The sequence below is a fragment of the Lycorma delicatula genome, chromosome 3 (genome assembly GCF_047948215.1).
Source record: "Lycorma delicatula isolate Av1 chromosome 3, ASM4794821v1, whole genome shotgun sequence".
NCBI classification, from domain to species: domain Eukaryota; kingdom Metazoa; phylum Arthropoda; class Insecta; order Hemiptera; family Fulgoridae; genus Lycorma; species Lycorma delicatula.
Window position 1 is genome coordinate 216396508 of NC_134457.1, and position 8490 is coordinate 216404997.

Sequence of the window (8490 nt, forward strand, 5' to 3'; positions counted from 1 at the left end):
ATAATTAATAAGTAAATATGAAATTATTAAGATATTAAATTAATTTATGAATGTTAAGATACGATTGTTATACAGCAATATTTTACTGCTCATTACTTTCAAACGTTAGCAATATTATTTTCACAGCAGCATTACAGTATTTATAAAAAATTAAAATACGTAAAAATCACGAAAAACAAACTAAAAAGTTTACATATTGGGATCGTCGTTAATTTAAAAACCAAAATTTAGTTAAAAAGACTTTTAATATAGATAATGATGAATTAACTTTTTTAAAACATTTTAATCCTTTCTTGTAAGTTATATTATAATCTTTTTTTACGTTTAAACTATTTAAATATGAATTAAATAAACGTGTATAAATAAAAAATTAATATTTTTACTATATTTTCTGCATTAATCGTGTAGGAAATAGAGTTAAATGAAGTAGTGAGCAAATATAACTCATTTAAAATACCTGCTGGAGACAATTATAAAAAAAAAAATAAATCCTTTCGGCACGCCGGAAGGTGGAGGTAAATTTAACCAGTGCTAAGTAGAGGGATAAAAAAGATTTCCACCTTAAAGTTAAGAAAAACTTCAAATTTACTTAATACGACAACGGTTGCATGTGAAAAAAGCTTCATATGTTTATCATCCGACAAGCCCCATCTTCTTACAATACCAACAACATTTTGATCATCCCTTGCCCTGAGGATTGGTCATATCAAGAATTATTTCAGACAAAAGTTTGAGGTACTGTTTAGAGGATTAACGACCACGTTAAACCAACACGATACTGTGTCTGTTAAGGGAGGTATGATTTTTTTATTATTTTTGAAACCCCATTTTTTTCATCTCCTGGGCCAGTGGTTGGTGATATCAAAAAATTTACTTAGATAAGTTTTAGGCCCTTATCCAAAGAATAATAGAAACTTTAAACGGATTCAATATTTTACTTAATAAGAAAGTTTTAGCGATATATATTTTTTTTAATCTCCCCCCCCCATTTCCACCTCCATGGTCCGATTTTGCCCATTAACGAACTCGACCGACAATTGGGTCATTATATTCTATGTATCAGTTTGAAAGTGATGGCGATAAGAAAGTTATAGCGATATTTTGTTTTTTTTTCGAAAAAGCTCCCCATTACCACTCCCATGGTCCGGTTTTGCCCATTAACGAATTCGATCGCGATTTTGGGTCGTTATATTTTACGTATCAATTTGAAAGTGATGGCGAAAAATTACGGCAGTTATCGTGTCCACAAAAAAGTAATATATACGAGTATATATATATATATATATATATATATACGAGTATATATATATAAATGTAAATATAAACTTTCTAACAGACTGTGGTTTTGGGGTCTGGGGGTTGTAAAACGCGAAGATATTTCGAAATGTTCCTTTTAGTCGAATCATGGTACCCATTACAATATGTAGCTTTCTTATGAAATTTACTTAATAATTGCAATATTGAAAATTTGTTATTTCATGTCATTAAAGATTACAAAATTAAGGGCATCAGTAATAAAAAATTATAAAATTATTATCCAATTTTAGGTAGTTCAGTTAACTAGTTGATCCACGCTAATTAATTTAATTTTTATAAATTAAATATAATTTGTCACTGAAATTGATCCTGTCAAATTAATCTTATTTTTATTACGAAGGTACATGACATAAATTTTGAAAAGTGTAAAAAATATTATAAAGCATTCATTCATTTATTTTTTTTTCAATTTGTAATTTCATCATTATATTATTTTGTTTTGTCAAGTCAATAAGTAATTTACAACATCGTAGTGGGAAGAGTAACTATTGGACAAATATATTATACATTATAATAACGAAAGCTGACAAAACTAACCTTAAAGAGGTTAAATGTCAAATAGTTGTACATTTTGACCTTCAGACTTTTAAAAAGGTGTGGCATTTAATAGCCAAGACCCACCGCTACATCTATGACATAATATTTAGAAATAACTCATCTTTTATAAATACATAGATGTATTATGCCTAAAGATAATTGCTTATAAAATTTTAAAGATTTAGTTATGTACATATCTAATATATGCCAGTGTTAATAATATATTACTTTATTGTTTTGTTTACTGTACATAGTTTTTTAAATATATTAATAGAGGTATTCATCTCTGGAGGTCTGAATATTGTAAGAGATTAAATATAAATAATTCCTAAGGAATTTTAGGCTGAGCTCAGAATATACTATAAGCTTAGCCTTAACCTATTAGGTTTATCTCGGAATATATACTGTATTTATACGTATAAGTATAGATTTTGTGTTGAGACAATGAAACTACATCCATGTTTTTATTTGTTTTGTATTACTAATAAATAATTATCAATGAATGTTTGTAAAATTCATTTTCATTATGAACTGTTCTATTGTTTTAGAATCAAATAAGTGAGAAGAAACCTCAGGTTATTTTATTTTCTTAGAGATAAATGACCAAAAGATTACCTCGGTTAGGTGATAAGAGGAGGGGTATGAACTCTTTTCTTCAGCACCTTTTTTCAGTTTAATTAACACACTACCCCTGAATAATCATGATTATTTTTATTGCAACTTATGATGTTGAGAGTCTTAATGCATCCCTTCAGTGGTTATCTAGCTGACAAGTGTATGGTTTAAATGGATACTTTTACGTACCACATTATTCTGGTGAGGAAGTCAGTTTATTAAAAATGTTTTTCAACTGAAGAACTCAAATTAGAAAACTCATTTTTATTAAATGTAAAAATGTTGCGAATACATAAAAATGTATTTTAAACATACAAATAAAAAACATATTAATACGTTAAATGTATGCTACATCTACATTAACTGCAAAAGTAGAAATTGTGTCATTAAATATAAATACAAGAACACAACAACAAAACAAACTTGTTTATAAATTTAACGTTTTGCTTTTCACTTCCTTTTTTTGTAGTTTACCAATCTTTATTTCTTGTAAAGAAGTCTATTTTTTTTTTTTTTTTTCATTAAAAAACTGGTTTTCTTTTCTATAAAAAGTTAATAATTTTTTCATAATAATATTAATTTCATAAATTCATCTTCTTTTTGTTTCTTTTATTATCCATTCCATTTCATGAGTAGTTCATCTACTTCTCTGTACATTATAATATAATTTCCATGCAATAACTTACACTCTTCTTCTCTAGTCTCTTTAATGAATGTTTGTACTTTGAACATAAGCTACTTTTTTTCTACTTAAAATTCTATATCTAGAATCAGAAGCATGTTTCCATCATTCATTCTCATTCTATTAAGTCTTTTCAGTTCCAGATATGTTCTGGGATCTGATTATGAATTCCAGTTCGAATTAGTTATATTCCACTTCACTCGTAGACCTGCTACCAGTTTCTCATATTAGACATAACTTGTTGAAGTTAAGTCATCAGTGACTTTTCTCATTTGAGAAAAATTATTCTTTCATTTTTAATCAAAGATATACTAAAAAAAAAACATACATCCATCTTTTTTTAAATTATGTAAGGTGACAAATTAGAGAAGTTTTATATTTTTATTTGTAATGACTAAAGTATACCAATAATTTAACTAACCTTTGACATACAACTAAAGATTACTATATTTTTTGCTTGGATTTGAGACTGTTTTCAGCATCTTAAAACAGTACAGTTAATCAGAACACTTTCAAAAAAAATTAACATAAATGGTGATCATAAGGTAAAAATGTTAATAATATTCAAGCAATCAAATGAATCGTTTATTTACAGTTATGTAAAAATTGTAACTGCTTATCATTTGTAAAAATAACACTAATAACTCATACCATTTTTATTGCCTTCTAGGTCCTGTTTGAAGAAATTTTACTACTTATTTATTTTCTTGACATTGTATATAGCAGTCCATTACAGTTTCCTGAAGAGCAAAGAAATTATGGTGTACAACAGAATACAGAAGGAAATAGTCAGATAGAAGGTAGAATATTTCATCCACTTATAATGAAGAAAAAAGTGAAGAAGAAATTAAAAAGGCGTTTACTACAGTGTTTACTTTCAAATTTAAATCATAGATCAGCCAATTCAAAAACCCAGGCACAAGGAAGAACATTTTTTATTAATATATATGATATTGATATTAATTCTTCGCATGATAGTGGTCAAGATTCATATGAAAATGAAGATGACAATAATGGAAATGGTGAGGGTGGAAACTGTGGAGATTTGTCATCAACATCTGGATTAGGTGCAGGTATAAATCACCTGGGATCACTTGTCGGTCAGAATCCTCTGCAAGAAATTACAGGTATTGGGAATGATATTAAACCTGTTCATGAAACTCCAGAACGTTTGCTTAATAGATATTTTTTTTTACCGCTTTACAGAAGTTTAAGACCATTATATAATTTATTTTGATCTACTACAAATGTAAAATAAAATAGATAGTTAGACCTCCTTTATCTGACCTATTTTAACTGAGATTTATATAAAACAAAACAAACCAAATATCTTTTTTATTTTATTTTGTTAATAATATTAAATATAAGCAAGGCATAAATAAAATATATGTATTTCTCATATTTAACTGTTTTTATGCTTAATCAAATATTGTTTATTATGGAATTCGACTCATGTAAACATTTGTTTTAAATTTAGCTTGTAAATATACGTATGTTTATTTATTAACTTATCGTTAATTAACAGTTAATGATAATTCATCTTAGCTGACCTATAATATTAAAATATTTTTTTTAATAAAACTCACCTTACTGTTTTTAACTTTTTTGTGTATTTATAATCACTTTTATAGCAAACACTTAAACTTGACTCAGTTTTAGCAAATGTCTAAAAAAAGGCAGATCGCTTAAAAATAAAATAAATTAAATAAAATTTGTCTTTTAAAAATTATTATTTTTAATGTTTTTTAATAATTAGACAACTCATCATTAAAGTAACAAACGGTATGAAAGTGCTCTTATGTGTATACACAAAAAAAAAAAAAAACAGTAAAATGAACTATTATTAAAACAAAAATCTAATCTGTTACTTTACAGTCTGTTGCTCAATACCTTTTTTTGATGATAAGAAATTAATTTTATTACTTATGAAAAGCTCCAAGCCTAACTGGGATTTGAACCCAGAAAAGGCTGAGACATTACCACTCAGATATGGAGGGAAATGTATAGCTGTTAGACAGTAGTAATAGATATGAAGGAACAGGTAATAAACATTACTTAACATAATGTAAGTGACTATAAGAAGATTACTCATTGCTTACCAGGAGTGGCTCCGGAGTTAAATCTTAGAAAGAGCATTGACCTTGTTTTTGTGTCCACAACATGGCCTACCTACAGACATTACTTTCCTTTTTGTTGTATATGTAATACTGATGTTTAATATTTTGTCCAGGACATCTGCCTTCATTATTTATTTATTCATGGAATTTTAGGTAGTGCAAGTCATCCTACTGAAGATGTATAAGTCATTGTTATAATAAATATAACCAAAAGTTACATTTATGATTATTTATACAGTAACTCCCAACAGGATTACAAAATAAAAAGAAATTTAAAAAGGTTTTTGAATAAAAGATTTTTTTATACATTTACAGTTTAATATTTGAGTTACTTGTTTTATGTTATTGTATATTGCAAGTTTTCATTTTCACTTTTATAGTATATAATACTTATTTTCTAGTTTAATAATTTTACATGTGAACTATTTGGTTAAAAGAAAGGAAAAAGAAACATTCTGCACGCAAAACTTAATTACATAAATGGTCTATCAAGCTCTAGTAGTAGACTATCTATTTAAACTGCTTAAAACAAAGGTTATTGAGTTCTTGAGAAAATAAAATTATATAAGAATTCATCTGAAAAGTACACTAATTATTATTTTAATTTTTATTTGTCTAAAAGTAACATTATTTCACGTGCTAAAAGTTTTTGTGACAAGTAACAGTCGTTTAATAAGTTTTTTTATTTTATTTTATTAGAATTAAATAAGGAAGTGAATCATTTGGTAGTTTACCATATGACTCACTTGACCTTTTTATTAAGTTAGGATCTGAAGACCGCTACATCCCTTTTTATGAAAAGACAGTATATTGTTGTTTAACATAACAGGTATCAGACCAAGATGTGAGGTTAACTAGAACAAAACAGTTAATGATGACTGGAAAAGGAACCAAGAAAACAATAGCATTAAAATCTAAGTAGAACAACCTAAGTTCAGTTTGTTGTTCTTCAATGCACAAAGGTCTTTCTTAGTATACACAAAATTTTTTATTCTTTCTTCATAAAAATAAATAAAAGCAAATGATTACATCTTTTTCTATAAAATAACATATTGTTATGATTTTAATATTATAGAAAATTAAAAAAAATTATATAACTGTTTCCCATAGTTTTTTTTTGTTACACTTGAGATGTAACTTATCCATAACTTATAGAAGTATTTAAGCCATTTTACTTTCTCAATTTCCACAGATATAATGGAATACTTACACCATTTTTTCAGTATATATATATATATATATATAAAATAAGACTACATTTGATTGATTGTACTTTAATTTTGTGATAGAATATTACGATAATAAAAACTTAAAACTCTAAAAAAAATGATAAATTTTTTTCTATTTGATTCTTGTCATTTTTAAAGCATTTTATGTGGTGTAAGGAGAGTTAGTGTGAAATGAAGTTGTCTTCAGAAAATTGAAATTAAAAAATTTAATAAATCTCTGTATACATGGAATTCTGCTTCCTACAGAACTTTTTGCGTTGATTTAATATGTTAAAATCATGCCTGCTGTCTTTATTATGAATTACTAAAACTGGTGTATTAAATGGGTTTCATGACCAAGATTGGTAATCACTAATAACAGTGCAACTTAAAACCCCACTGATTGTGCACAATCACTCAAAAAAGATTTTGTAGAAGAGCTATTTCATATGTTTAAGTTAATTTCTATAAAATTGTGGTGTTTTACATAAGTTTTTTAAACCCTGTTTGCATTTTGTCGTGCTGGTTAATATAAATAAATATTTATTTCTTAGCTGCAATAAATTTAATATCCATATTATTATTTGAGTATCATGTACTATAACAATCATAAGTTATTTGGATTAATATTTATTACATAAAAATATAACAACTATTCTACAGCAAATATTTCCGCTGTTTGGAACAGACTTCTCACAAGTGTCAGAAATGAAGAGTTGCAGAGTAGACATATCCTATTACTTTTAGCCAGTAAGATGTCAGATGAAATTATTGTTTCAGTATTTACTTAATTTAACTAACTTCTCTTGTCCTCACATGTGTCTAGGTAATTATTGGCGCTAATAATTATTACCTTAAGCCGGATGGCTTAAGGATTCTAGTCTTTATTCAATTCCCCACTTCTCTGCCATCCTGTAAACTCCTTCCTGCTTCCTTTCTTATGCTCTTCCACTCTTTCATCGATCATTAACTCCATCTCCTTTCCCTAATACACTGTATTTCATAAATCTTAGTCAGCAGAGTTCTACATTTTTTTTGTCTGATTTTTCTCTTTCTTTATTTTTATTATATTACGTTTTGAATTCTTGAATAACACGTCAAGATAACCCATTACTAGAGGTAAAGGGGTCATATAAGAGTCTAGACACAGTTATGATACTGCTTCACAAATTTGTATGAAAAATTCAATGACTACAGCTTGAGTCAGTGTAAAGTTAATAGCAGGTTAAAGCTCCTTTGTCTACAGACTAAATTAAGGATTCAATCCCCAGTCCCCCATGCGTCTATTTGCTGATCCATCTTTCTGCTTTGAGTTGCTCAGTACAGCAGTGACATTTCATGTAGGAGAAGTGTTCTAGGTGGAATAAGAGTTACACAGTAAATTCTGTTGTATGCATTCTTCTGTTATATTGCAAATTGTGAATATCATTGTTATTCCCATGTGCCATAGCTAAAGCAGTCCCTAAGTCAATTTCCTGAACACTAAGAATTTAATAGCTGAAATAAATAACTGTGTTTTGCATATGTTAAGATACACAGAAAACTGTAATACCTTTTTTGCTTATATTATGTTATTAAATCCACAATACTAAAAATAGTATAACAGAATAGTAACCGATACGATTCTGATTTATAGCTGTTTTTTGTACTTAGTTTTCTGAAATTAATTTTTCTAGCAGAATTAATTAGTAGTTTTTGTATATAATTTAACAAAACAAGATTTATAATCAGGACTTTTTTAATTTTGTCATCATGATACGTTTCAAAGTTAATTAATAAAAAAATATATCAGGTAAGAGGTTCCTGCCTGTTATAATTTAAAATTATTCAGTTTCCTTCAAACTATTTCTTGAGATAATAACAGCAGTATTAATCTTGCCTGGTAGAATCCTATTGTATGTAAAAGTTGTACAGAGTTTTTACTGCAGCAGGATTTACTACCAGAACAAGTGGCACTTTATACTTGAATAATATACTGAATAAATTTATAATATTTATGACCCTTTGAATACAT